The 15,334-nt window shown below is 25.4% G+C and overlaps 1 protein-coding gene across 1 annotated transcript in view; it reads right to left on the bottom strand.

The window, feature by feature from the left end:
- The window catches only part of IRSp53 (Insulin receptor substrate 53 kDa), a 153,679-nt gene that overhangs the window by 24,629 nt on the left and 113,716 nt on the right, over window positions 1–15,334 (bottom strand). The window lies entirely within an intron of this gene.

Genomic DNA, 15,334 nt, shown 5'->3' with positions numbered 1-15,334 from the left:
TTCTATGACAATCCTCAAATTAGTAAACAGTAATTAAATTTACTAATATTCTTTTATTGAATGTAAATTTAATATAAAATAACTAGGAAATAAGTAAGTATAACTTTATAAGAATTTATTACATGTAATATGTGTGTGTATATGTGTATGTGCGTAAAATCCAAATTATTAAATATTACTGTTGAAAACATGAAACAAAATTGCGTTATTTATTTCCAGTGAATAAAGAAATTGCTCTTTTAAATTTTATAATAACCATAATAGAAAAAAAATCTATTAGTGATTTTAAAATATATTAAATTAAAAAATACGCTACATGTATTACTAGGGAGAAAAGCTTACAAGTGGTCAAGTATTTATTGAAGATGAAACATTGTAAATACTAAGATCAAATAGCTACAAGGATATCATTAAAATCTCTTAGTATTACTCATTACGTGCTATGTTTACAAAGTCATGTGCGAAATATAAAATAAATAAAATGAAAAAGATAATGACAAACCGCTGTATTCGTAACAAATTCTCAACCTACATTATTAAAACAAAATTTTTCTAAATTCACATTTTTTTATACGCTCTAATAATATTCTATTCCGCTATAGTAATTTTGTTTGATAAAATATTTATATTTCGAATAATATTAAGTCGTCATATTTAATAACTGATACGAATGGTTCGTTTCCTTAAAACTGACAATATTTATAAAAAATCTAATTAAATACTATGAATTGTTTCAAAGATTGACAAAATTCAGAAAATGAAAGCAGCGTGATATCTTGTTAATTAATCTTCCTATCTTTAAAACTATTGCACTGCAAATAAAAAACAAATGCACGTAGCCTCTTGTTGCAAAGATTACAGGCATCATTGAAGAGACGAGCAATCCAAAACTTCGTCTCAATTTCTTTGTGCATTGTACGTGGAATGCTACCATGAAATGTTCCCTGTCCCCTTTTTCCGACAAATGCTTGAAAAACTAAAAGACATACGAAAAGACGTTCCTCGTGGTAGGTTGGAGTGTGAAAATTTATAGGATTTAAATAAGCTCACGAACACTATTTCTTCAATCGCGACGTGAGCTGTTTTTAACATTAATGCATAATTCGTCGGACAAATAAGACTTACACGGAAAAACATTTTATATTATATTGCTTATAATATTAATAATGGCTTAAATTTTTTCATTTTATATTAGATAAATACCTAAATAATCTCTACTTCCACGAATTATTATTGCTAATAATCATAAATCTTCTTAATTATGTGTTTTAAACAGTGAATTTCATTTGTTTTTAAGTTTCATAAATGTAAGACAATTGAGCTATTCATAAATTATTTATCTAATTTATGACTTTCATTTTGTGAAAATCCTCTATTATTTCAATAAAGTTATTTAGCGTGCTGCTTTTACGATTTTACGATTTTTTTTTCAAAAATAATCGCACATGAAAAATTTTCCCTAGTGAATTAAATTTTACATGACAAGTCTATGCTAGTCGAAAGATTCTCTCCGGTCATAAAAATAAAAAATCTTATAAATTCAAAGCTCAGTTCCCGTACTGCCAATGACGAAGGATGGTACGAAGATAAGATGGAATTTGATTGTATTGAGAGCTTCTAGCGTATGAGAAATGAGTGAATAAGAAATGAAGGAAAGATAGAATGACGAATAGGAAGTGAACATATTTTGCATTGATGAAATTACAATTATTACTGTATCTTAAAGCTGAATATCATATTTGAATATGTACAAAACATTCTTGTAATAATTAAATTCTTCACATGCTCTATATTTATTCATAATAATTAAAACTATTTATTACTTATATAATTGTTTCTGTACATAGAATTCACAATAAAATTATTACATTTCTTGATGAACGTTGTATAATAAAATATGCATTAATTACTTCTTCAAGGCATTAAAATTAAAAAAATTTAAAGACAATTTAAAAATGTAAATTAAATTTTTCTTCTTATATTCTTATTGTATGCGTGTTCTTTTGTATGTCTAATATCTGTGTATAAAAAACATCATTATTTATCTTCCTTTGATATAATTAAAATGAAATTTCTAAATTTCTCTTATTTTATAAAAAATTGATAGATTTTAAAAATAAAAACAAAAGGAATACATTTAACATTTATATTAAAGTTACCATTCATATCATAATTCAAAAGTATCATGTCCTTAAAAATCTAAAAATATTTTACAAATCTCGTACATGTATAGACTCGTGTAACTAAATAAGTAGAACGAATATGCGGTATAGTCAGCCAGGGAGTCTATAAATCCACCATTATTTATTGTATCTTATAATTTCAAACATAACTTTCTAGATAATTGAATTATTAAAATAGAAAATTAAAATAAGAGAATTAATGTAAATGATGAATTATACAATTATATCTTAAATGACGACAGCAGCTTTTATACAATATATTTTCATTTATGAAATTTATTAGTAATTGTAATTACTTTGTTCTCTAATGCATAAATACTTTTACCTGCAATTACTGTTTATACAAAACATTAATATTATTATTCGAAGCATTCTAAAGAATAACACTGAAATTCTTTTGGTGACTAATCGTTTTTTATTGAATATACATGATTACACAGTCAACTTTGTAAGTCAATTATTAAAGAAAGTTATAGCATTAAAAATCAATTTAATTTCCTAAAATATCCGAGCACATATTAACGTTCTTTCTCATTGAATCAGAAATATCGCAGAATTATTGCCAATGGATTATTAAAAATTATATTGAAAATTATTAAAAAAAATTCATAATAAATGACAAAATCTTTGTTTTTGAGCTTTCGTGTCTCTCTCATCACTGTATGATTTTGCAATTTTGTAATCGGGTCTACAGTTTAAAATGAGTTCCGAACCATCGAAACTGAGGTAAAGGATCAGTGCACGTAATGCTGAATAATTCATTCAATGTACAGTTTGACTCGGAACTGACGGATACCATCACTTAAATTGGAAGTTTCAGTCCATACTTCAAAGACTATCACCGCAGCCTTAATATTAGAATTTTAGTTGTAAATTTTTCATTTACTAATGAGCTTAGCGTTTTAAATAAAATTAATTCGTCGACAATTCCGCTACAGCTAGACATTATTTGCTTTTTGATGGCACGTGAGTGACTAGTATTATAGTACTGAATACATTCGAAATTTTGGAAATAACTTATTAATTAACTCAAAACGCCACTGTTTCATTGGTTTTTATCTACAAAAAAAAATTTATCTACAATCGATACGCTTTTGCACTTAGCAAATACTAATAGTTAATTCATCATTTCTTGTGTTACAATCTTTTAGATATTATACATTATTATTATACTATAATATCATTTCGATATTATACTATATTAATGGATTGTGACTATTAATAGGCATACAATTAAAAGTGCGTTTGCATCTTATAAAGAATTTTCAAAAATGATATTACAGGCCATTATTGAAAAACAGTATGCTATTCAAATTTATTGCAACATACATACAAAATTTTAATCCAATTAATTAGGATGTTTTGAAATATTTCAATCAAGTCATAATAAAACTAAAAAAAAACTCTACAAAACGTGCACTCCAGTTATTAGCACACAAATTTTCAAAAATAACCTACTAAACGAAGACAACATAGATTCTCTAAATGAGATGAATGGATCACTTGAATGTATCGCTGAAAACTATGGAATCACTCAAACATTTACATATCCACAATTCGACAGTTCATTTTCTTCGTTTGGGACAAAAAAGACCAATTAAAGATTAATTAGCATTTCGCTCGAGCAGCCAAATCTTATGCCACGGTGGGATGGCACGTAACAGGGCAGAGTATTAACGACTTAGAGTAACAGACATTCGATTCAGTTCTTCTTGTTGTGCAAGATCGTGAATTCCGTTTGATCTGACATGGCAGGGCTCGCGACTCAATCCGCGCGTCGCGTCCTCGTGCCAATCCGATAATCCGCTCACTAGCGTCGGTTTTCGTCCTATCGTTGCTTTTCACGTATTCCCCAACTTTTCCATGTGCGTATCCTAACCAGCTTTTTCCGAGTTTTACTCTCGTATTAAACTGAACTGAGAACGAAGTTAAACTCGTAATAAAAATTTGTTGCAAATTCCGCTACGATTTTTTTGTTGAAAACTTTTTACCCGTGAATTCATGAATTTAAAACTTTCGGTACTTATTCGCACAGATATGACGCTTCATAGTTGCAAAGGTTTTCAAAACCTAACCAATATAAATTGCCTAATCTAATATTAACATGTAGATCATTTTGATTAAATTTTTATTGTTTATTGATTATATGACGGTTGTTATCCAGGCATGTGTGGCAAAAGACATTTATACATTATATATGTAAATGCAATTAGAAAAAAATCATTATTCTGCTTCATGCAAATGTTTTGTAATTTTTCCATTTTATATTATTACGTTGTAATTAAAATTTTAGATTAAAATTTTTATTTATACAGTAATTATTGGGACTATCTGTAATTAATGTAATCAGTTACACAAAAATACTTTTAGCTAAGTTTTATTGATGCGCAGAGGTATATAGAAAAAAATTTTAACGAAAAATTAAAAAAATTCTTTATCCATGTATATTTTATTTATGCAAATGAATCGAAAAGTTTGCACAAATTTTCATTATCTTGATTATTATAATACCAATAATATCTATTTGTAATTAAATTTCTATTATTCATACGCTAATAAAAATATAATAGATTTATATTGAGCATAAACGAATAGATGAATTCTCAAAGAAAATTCGGAATCAATTTATTAATTTAAATATTTAATAAATAAATATTAAAAGATTGCGTTAAATATAGTTTAAGAATGTTTTGAATAATCTATTGCATTAAGATTACACGCAAAAATCTTTAGAAAATATCTATATTAATGAATTTGAAGATTATTTTTTTTGAAACCATAATATACAAGTTACGTCGGATTATTGATATTTAAATAATAACGATATTATCTTAATTTACCTTTTTATAAAGTTATTTTTAAATATTTAAAAAATAAATTTAAATTGAATTATTTACAGTATTCTTCTGAATTCTTCAATATAAAATTAAATTGACTATTTTTTTCTATAAATGATTGGGTAAGATAATTTTGCACTTCACGCATCTTAAGAAAGTCACCTACTCCGAGATGTGCTGATGTGTGTAACATTCGAAACTTGAGACTTTACAATCCCATTTGCTGAGAACAAGTAAACACTCCAAAGGTATACGTTTACATCAAGCAAATGAACATGAGAGCCGAATATAGAAATAGTGAGAAAGAGATATAGAAATAGAATTTGATGGAAAAAATATGAGAATCCATTTAAGCGTTTGTGTAAAAGCGAAACAGAAAAAGATATCGAATGTAAAATTTAATAGCAAGAAAAAACACATTTATTAAATACCGAAATAATAATATTACTTAAATAAATATTTTATTTTCATTATCATAATTGCCTTTCATTTTACTTTTACCATCATTTTTTATGTAATTATTTGTATTAGAAAATGTTTATTCATAGACTAATACATAGATCCCGCCTAATTACGCAATGAGTTCATACGATAACAGAATTATATTTTTATATTCAACATTGACCTGATATTAAAATTTATTATTAAGAAACTAGTCACCCGAGTAATCACCGAATATAATAAATATAACTAAAATAATCTTGACGAACATAAAAATATTCCTTGCTTTCATTTTTATTGAAATTTCATTTATTCAAATGCGCTATTTAAGTTTTAATGTAAAAAATTATCAATAATCAAAAAGGGGAAATTCATATTTTTAAATGATTATTATAAAAATATAGATCGGCAAAAATGGCCTGTAGTAGCAAAAGAATATTTATTGGTAGAAAATATTGATAATACTGGCGGATTTGGTTATACATAAAACGCTTTATTGTACGACATGAATCAATTTTCCCTATATATACATAATGTATAGTGATAGTTTAGAAAAAACTGTTAATTGTTTTTTTTTGTTTTTTGTTTTTTTTTTTGTTTTAAAAGTAAAGCGATGAAATGTTATTCTTAATTATTGTTCATGAATTGTAAGCTATTTCAAAAGACGAATAAGCCATTTCTTTTTTAAATCAGGTTATAGAAAATGAGTGTTCTTTAATATAATTCATTAAAAATATTTCTTACCACTACCAAATTTATTTATCATTTCGTTTCGCGAAAAATCATTAAAAGTAATATGAGATATATACCTTAAGCAATATATACATGTTGATTGTACCTAATTGATTGTATAACATAATGACCAATAAATTAGAACAAATAACCAGAAAATATGCGAATAATTATTCATTAAATAAATGAACACTCCCGGGTATTCGGAAAAAAACTGATTCTTCAGGGCGGTGGATAACTAAAACAACAGTTACGTTGGGTCGATTCCACTTCCGTTCGCTCAACGATCCCGGAAAGACAAACAATTCGCAGCAGCAGGGAACTAATTAACGCGGTAAATCTGAACTTGAAAGCTAAACAATTTGGGTCCTCTCCTCGACTTCCTTGGCCATCGACTAGCCGCTTTTTTAATGGAAACAGCGCGAAAATGCTCGCGTAAGCTGCAATATGGACAGTCCTGTGCACCATCTACGTAGCTTGCAAAATTTTAATAGTTTTCTAATGAAAAGAACTCTGGCATGAGCTTTTATTCACTTTAATGTTCCAGCCATTCCTTGTGCTCTCTCTTTCATTTTTATGAGAGTCTAATGAAAGCTTTAACTGACCGAGTGAACTTATAGGGAATTTTTTCACTCTCGAGCTCACTTTGTCCTTTATTCGCTTTTTATAACCACAAGTGAAAAGTTCATTTGACCGAAAAGCAGCTTAGTGAGATAATCGGTTAAAATCGTATTCCATTTGCAGCAAGTTTTCTTATAGTTTCAATTGTTTTTGCTATGATTTTCATTAATGTTTGAAATAAAAGAAACTGAGAATTGAAAGTTTTTTTTCAATTTATTATCACTACTTTCAAACTTTTAAGTTTTCCGTTTAATATCATCATGCATTTAACCGTGCATGGTACTAACGTATCCTGTTACACCGGATTAACCAATATTTACTGTTGTATCGAAACATTTATTCCCAAATGCCATATTTATTTTAAATTCTTGACAATAATACATTGTATTTTATTTTCGCGTATTTTGACCACCGATTATATACATATAATATCTATCGAATTCATAAAGTCAACGACATATTCATTACCTAATGATATAATGTCTATAATTGGACTAATTTTTATATTAATTATTTATTGAAAAGCTATAGAAGAAATTTAATCAATCGAAATAAGATTACTGTCCTTCACACTCCTCATTACATTATACTATGACTTGTAGTAGTACATCGCTTTGCTAGATTGAGAGAATACTTGAGGTGATAAGAGGGAGAGATAGAGAGAGAGAGAGAGACAGTGTGCGAGATCAAGTGAAGGGGATACAGTGGTGTGAGGGGCTAATGCGTGAGTGAGGAGGGAGATGATTACCTAATAAGACAGATAGGAATAACGATATGCGTAAGTAAATGCGCGTCTACACAATACTCGTAGCATTTCAAATGTAAATGCGACTTAAGATTCCAAGAGTACTTGCAGTTCCACGTACATGTATCCACACGCGATAGCAGCATTATCAAATCCACTCAGCTTCCACTGGTATGTACTTAAGATGGTATTTTAATAATGCACTTTTTAAATAAGCTTTCGACTACTGTCAAATAACGTACATGCAAGGGTTTTTTTATGTGAACTTTGGTGATATGATTTTATAAAATTAAATTAATTTAATTAAAATCTATATTAATATTTTTACTACTTATTGGCGATTATTTCTAAGCTAAAATAGAAAAATTCGTAAAATGCAATATGAAAGGTGTTTACTCGAACATTAGTATAACAGATTGAATTGAATGTTTTTGTTTTCCACATTTCCATTTTCTTTCTCCTGGTTCCCTGGAAAAACTTTCAAAAATGAGACAATTGATTGAAAAACGATATGAATTGATTAAAAATCGTTAATAAAATATGAATGGAGTATAGGTGCCGAGATTAAATTACCAACACAGTAAAATATGTTTGCACTAATAAAATATTAAGTCATTTTACTGTAATTAAATAGATATAAGTCAATAATATTTATAAGTGCTATAAATAATAACAATTACTAGCGTTCAATTTAAATGTTTGAGAAATTTTAGTCATTATAACAGCAAAAGTATGCCATAAGTGTCGGATTAAAATCTATTATACAACGTTAAATATTTCTAAAAGTATTTACTAAGTATTGTTTTAGCTACTAATACAATTATATTTACTTTGAGATTTACAAAAATAGATATTGACATCTTATACATAAATAAATAATTATATATACAAAATAAATAAAAATATTTTGATTAAATATATCAGGTGATAGGAAATGTTTGGAGTAAACATACAAATAACAATTCTTTAAAGCAATAATTTCGATTGATGCGTATAGTAATATTTTAGAATAGTTAGTTTGAAAACTATATTATCGATTTTCAAAACATATAAGTTATATTTTTACAACATTTATTGGACAGGAATTTCTGTATTGATCACTTGGACTGCTTATTCCTCTTTTGTTTTCAATATATCAATGTATGCTGTGTAATGCGAGATTGTTGTCAATAATAATTTAAGGGATGAAGTTTATACGAACGCAGACGGTATCTAATTACAAATATTTCAACCAGTCTTAACTAAGATATCATTCTTACAAGTAAGTTTATAAACATAGAGGATAAACATAGAGAAACATAGAGGAAAAATTCTGACGATAATCCTCATCGTAAATGCGCTTGTCTAGTCAAAACTTCTTCGAACAATCTTGAATGGGAAGTATGCTACTTCTGCTTTTCCATTATTTTCTTCTTTACCATTGCTTTTGTATATTCTCCATTGTTTGACAAACTAGGCGTTATTGCAAATTTTGAGAACATTTTAAAATATATAAATATTTTTGTCTGAATTATTAAAAGAATTTAATAATCTTCATGAGTATGTTAAATCTTTTTTATATCACATTTGATATATTGTGGATTAATTCAAGAATTTTTATGCAAACAAAGTTTTATAAAATACAAAAATAATACTAATATAAAAATACAAAAATAAATACTAATATAATAATACAAAAATAATTTTATTGCAATAATATTTTGTATTGCATCACGTAGTTGTAATTATTAATATAAAATCAAAATGAATTTGTTAAAATAAATTATGTTTGATACTCTTATCGAAATCACTGTTTTTCGACACATATTTTTGGCTACTCGGCTACGTATTCTTTTAAATATTAAATTTGGTAGTTAAAAATCTTATAATTCAAAATAAACTAATAAATTTCATATAAATGGTGTATTCGATTTTCTTTATTTACTCAATGATTAGAACAGTGAAATTAAACTGTTTAAATTAATTTGTACTATACATTTTAGTCGTCGATTTTTACAATTTTATTATTATACAATTGAAATATCAGAATTTATTAGAATTGACGCCCTCACTTGTCTGTGTAAATATGCGATTGATATACATGTTTATTATATTCATGTTCATATAATTTTATGATGGAATAGATGTGAACATTTGATACGTATTTCAACAACATTGCTTTTTAATTTTTAATTTATAAATTACTTCAGATTTCAAAAGTTCTTTATTTATCCTTATTGGTTCTAGTTTGTACTAGAATCATTGTACTAGAGTGCAGAAAAGATAATCTATATATGCTTATCTGAAGAAATATTTGAAAATATCAGGACATTTATTCAACTTTAATATCGAATTTTTTATTTTTATTTTATTAACCTATAGATAATATTTTTATATCACTTTTTAAATACTTCGAAAATCTTTAAAATAAATACATAAATCATTGTAATACATAGTTTTTAACATTTAAGAAAAATAATAATATTTATTATAATAGTAAGAATAATCAAATAATTTATTATATATTTGAGTAAAAAGAATTATGTAAATTAATTTCTTCGAATAAAGGTAATTAATGGTTTATACAACAAATTTTATTTTACACATTCTTGCCTTCTGAAAATAATATTTAAAAAATCATTCCATTATTTCATTATCAAAAAAACTTTATAGCTAAATAAATTAATCTCATATATATATAATTCAAACACACGTTAAACTATTTTAGATCGTCCAAACTAATTTCATCGAACTTAGATTTAATTCAAATAAAGTTATTCAAATAAATACATGAATGCTATGGCAATCTATTGTTATTAGTTTTGACTTTAAACAATTATAGTTGTATTTAGTATGCTAATCGAGCATATCTAACATAAAAATCTGCATATAAATGAAATTTAATAGAATAATATTAAAATCCGTAAACATAGTAAAGAACAATTTTTAAAAGCTGAAGATGTATCTTATTTATACTAAAAGCAACAATTATCAACTAGTTTGAGTAGAATATGGCTTAATATTACAATAAGTATTTTAATCGAATGCAACATACATATTCAACAACACATTGCGGATGAACAAATGGCCAATTCTACCTAAACGGACTATCAAGGATATGTAGTGTTTTCATATCGGGAATCGGAGATTTGAATTGGTATGGACGTTTTCAGGGGCAACAGAATGAGAGATGGTAGGGTTGGCCTACTAGTGTTCACGAAAGTAAGATACTTCAATTACCTTTGAAGGAGTTACTGCTCTCGTCAGTCTCGCAATCAAAAAGCTTGCGGCAGCTTGGGTATCGCCGTTGAGTAAATACATTCCACTCAGACTCATGAAGAGCCTTTACCACTTTCCATCCCCGGTTATTTACTCTCTCTTTCTCCTCCGCTGCTCCAGCTTTTTTCACCGTAACTTTGATCGGGCATTTCCCTTTTACTAGTCAGTCTTAATTTTTTTATCCTTTTGTGACTGATTTTTTTTTCAGATTTAACTCCTTTAGTCGCCAACTCTTTGAGAAAGAATCTTGTTTATACGATAACTTCGTAGTGTTGTTAATTGCCTTTTCTAGTTAAATTTTATTTGGTTGGCAATATTTAGATTCATACAAGGTTTGGTATTATAATTAATACATTTTTAGAATTTAATTTTAAATTATGAAACTGAACATTTTCATTATAATACACGAACTTCTCGAAATAAGATAGCAAGCAATAAGTTTCAATATAATAACTATTGTTAATTACTTTAATTAACTAATGTCATTTATTTAACACAGAACTGTTCAGTTACACAAAACAGTACTGTTTCATAACTAGAACTTGCGAGTTCATAGTTGCCTCGGTGAATTATTATATTCAAAATTTAAAATAATTAAATAGTAATGAAACAATAAATTTGACAAATTAATTTCAATTACTACTGTTATTATTGTCAGCGTCATTAGTATGAAATTTATATAAAAAAAATAACTTATTCTCGTTATGACCTCTTCTCAATATTAATATAGTCAAAAAAGAATTTTTTATAAGGTAGAGAATAATAATTTCATTCTCGTGTCGGATTGTTTTCCAAGATTAAATAAACGTTTAATTAAAGTACATATTCACCAGACTTGCATTTATAAAAAATAAATGTAAGTTATAAGTTTATAAATTCATGCATGTATTAGACGAAAATTTCACATATTTTTATAAATTATTTTATAATTAATGTTTTAGTTTTTATGATACACACATTAGCGCGCGCATATATATATATATATATATATATGTACATATGTTTAGTTTACTTATATATATAATTCTATTTCTAGCATTCAAAACTCATGGATTCTATGTATGGCCATACATAGGAAGAAAATTTCGTACTTCTTGTTTTAAATTAAACAGAAATGTAATAAATAACCAGATCAAACTGTCCGTTTCTAGCTTTATCACATTTCCCCCGTCCTGTGGTGGGAAAGTCCAAACATTTTTGAAATTGGGAACCATGTACGAAAGCACGCGCAGTCATAGCGATATATTCAGTAAGAAAAAGGGAAATGCAGACGTAGTAGTCGCATCATCTCAGACATGTTGAAATGCAACGAAGCAAAATAAAATAAAGAGTGAGTAAACTAACTTCGTATAAGTATATTCGACATGAATGTGTAAGAAGGTTACTTTAATAAAGGTCGGCTTTCAGTGAAACTTTTCCTTCTCCATAGTATTTACGTAAAGTGAACTAATGCATATATAAGTTTCAAAATACATAATAGTTGAAAAGAAATTGAAAATGAAATAATAACAGATAACTGCTTTTTCATAAAGGAAAATATTTATTTTAGTATTTTTTGTAGAATTTTGCAAATAAAAAATAATTATAATACAATTTAGAGAAATGTATATGTATTTATAAAAAATATTTGTTATCAATCTATTTCATTAAAGTTTAAAATATAATTGAGTTTTTAATATTTCCAATGTTAGAAATATAGACTTTGCTAAGGCTTTCTTGTAAAAAATATAAATTCATTTCTTTTATATAAAATCTCTTATAACTAATATCATAAATAGAATGACAATCTAATATAGGATCCTTCTACTTTTGCATCAATGAAACTACCTAAATGAAAATTAATTTAAGCTCATACATAATTGATCCAATTTAATTGGTAATAACAATAAAATGTAAACTTCTATGAAATATACATATTCCATTTACGTTACAATCGATTAATTCGCTATCCATGTGATTTTTAATATATTTTTATTTAATAGATTTCCTAGTTATATACTTATGAACGAAATATAAATAAATATAAAGTGCACGAATTTTAGATTAAATTTTAAATAAGATCATATCTTCTATTCTATTTCTCACTTTTCGTTACTCGCTACTTCTTGTTACTGCATATACAATACTGAGAAATCTCCGTTAAAAACTAACTCCACGTGTATTTTTCTCATTTCGAAAATGGTCAAATTTACTTGAAAACAATTACGAAATAACGCAAACGCTTTTTGAACGTTTTATCTTTTTATGACATCGTCTACAAACTTTTTAACTTTTCCTCTGAACCAGCGCTAAAATAATTACTATCCTTATTATAAGAATGCTTACATTATATTAAATACTGAAACTTGCAATCTAAATATATCTAAAAACATAAAAATAAAATTTCCATATAAATTATTAATTACATATCACGTACCTATTAAATATTATTTTTCCGTATAAATAATTTCTTAATTGTCTATGTTGTTATAACTATATGGTTTAAGTTTAAGTGACTTAAGCAAATTCTATACAAAAATATAGACAAACTGATTGATCGTATCGTTTGGATTAAAATACTTAAATATATTAAATTATTCTGTTAATACGTATATTTTATGTATTAAATATAATGAAGAAAATTGATGGAGATAATCTTAATGAAATTTCATAAACATCTATGTACATAGATTTGTTCATTTTTTTTTAGTTTAATCTATTACAAGTATGAAATTTTTAGCAACTCTTCATTATTTTGTTTCTTTATGAAAATTTCACTATTATAAAATATAAGTATTTGAACTATTTTCTCCTTTTTATATTAAAGCGCTTAAAAATTGTAATTAAAATCATCTTTTTAATTATTTTAATAATTATTGTCGTTTCATATTAAAAGATCGTTCCGAAAATTATTTGCTACTTAAAGGAAACAAATATGAGTATATTAGTAATAAAAGAAAATGCAACATTATAATAATTTATATGAATAGGAATAAATTATGTATAATAAAAGTAGAATCCACGAAATTAATTAAAGAACCAACACAAAGTAAATAGATAAATAATATACTGAATGAAATGAAATAATAGATCATGAAGTAATGAAATAAATTAAAATGTTTACAAACAAAGATATAATAAAAAGAAATAAATCAAATTACAAATTAAGAAAATATTGAACCTTCATTAACAATTCAAAGTTGAACAAGTTGAAAAATCAATATGATTATAATATATGTTTTAACTAGTAATTACACAAAATACGAAGTTTTATTTAATTATACCAACAGAGATTTAATGTAATCCAGCTACAATATATAATATTATTTCAAAATGTATAATAAGAAAAAGTAGATAGATAGTAGTTGATAAAAGTAGATCCAGTAATAAAGTATCTTAATTTATTGCATTACACAATGATATTTAAAAATCAGAAATTATAACAGCCTTGGTTAGGAATAAAAGTTGTTATGATAAAAGATTTATCTTTAAAATATTATCATCAAACAATAACGTTGGCACTTCATTAAATAATGAAAAGAAAGCGTTTAATATATTTTGATAGTAAATAAATATATTAATACAATAAATATAAAATGCTCCTACTTAATAACTTCAAAAGCAATAATATTTTATTATATTTAAATATCTCTGCTTATATTCTGCTAATGTTTTATTCCTTTAAAATGGTTATTAATAGAATAATTTTTAGAAATAGCCATAATCAAAGAATGGCAAGAATTACAAACTATTGACGAGAATTATTTTGAAATCGAGAAATATTCACATTAATATAAGATCGATTATTAACACGACAAATATTATTTAGAGATAATTTTAAGTAGATCAATCATATCGAATAGCACTAATGTATAAATTATCTTAGAATAAATGAACTGAAAATAACGAAATAGCAGTACTTTATAAAACTTCTCCAATGTACAGTACAACATTATATTTCAATACACGACAAATACTTTTTATAACTTAAATATCTTTTAATTTTAAATTCTATATTATATGTAATTCAAATATTATATAGCTTTTAAAATAATAATTAAAAAACAATAACGAAATTCTCACTGACACTTTATTTTTATAAAAGGTTTTCTACATATTATTATTATTGTACCAAATAATAGTAACTTCATATACAAAATAGATAAAGTTTAGATTTTAAAATATTTTAAAATACAATATTTAACTATAAAAAGAGTATAATATAAATTATAAAAATTATTTACAAATATATATATCTACATTAATTATATACTATTATAAACGAAAATTATTTATTTTTATTATTACCTAATTTTAAATGTATTGACTTAATATATTGAAAATGGTCATTTTTATTTTTTAACTATGATTATCTCAATATTCTGTTTTGAATTGATTTTTTTAACTGATTAAATCTTATGAAAAGATAATAATTTATTAATTAAAATTAATTATAAATAATTTTACGTATTTACATCAAAATTATTTTTTCTTTTTCTATTGCAATCATATAATATTAAAATTTTGGCAAACAACTT

Source organism: Ceratosolen solmsi, unplaced genomic scaffold (assembly GCF_000503995.2).
Source record: "Ceratosolen solmsi marchali unplaced genomic scaffold, CerSol_1.0 scaffold2, whole genome shotgun sequence".
Classification (NCBI taxonomy): Eukaryota; Metazoa; Arthropoda; class Insecta; order Hymenoptera; family Agaonidae; genus Ceratosolen; species Ceratosolen solmsi.
This window is presented reverse-complemented; position numbering and strand designations above follow the sequence as displayed.